The sequence below is a fragment of the Ailuropoda melanoleuca genome, chromosome X, assembly GCF_002007445.2.
Source record: "Ailuropoda melanoleuca isolate Jingjing chromosome X, ASM200744v2, whole genome shotgun sequence".
Taxonomy (NCBI): Eukaryota; Metazoa; Chordata; class Mammalia; order Carnivora; family Ursidae; genus Ailuropoda; species Ailuropoda melanoleuca.
In genome coordinates this window covers 78179468-78179740 of record NC_048238.1, presented here as the reverse complement: position 1 = coordinate 78179740, position 273 = coordinate 78179468, and positions in this window count along the sequence as shown.

Below are 273 nucleotides of genomic sequence, written 5' to 3'. Positions count from 1 at the left end.
GAAGCAGAGAGGACCCCTCCCAAGGTCAATGAGAACAGACTTACACCACGTCACATCATAGTGCAATTCACAAATATTAGATCCAAGGATACAGTATTGAAAGCGGCCAGGGGGAAGAAAATCCTTATGTACAGACAGAAAAATATCAGAATAACGTCAGACCAGTCTACGGAGACCTGGCAGGCTAGGAAGGGTTGGCAGGGTATTTTCAAAGCTCTATCTGAGAAGAACATGCAGCCAAGGATCCTTTATCCAGCAAGGCTGTCATTCAGA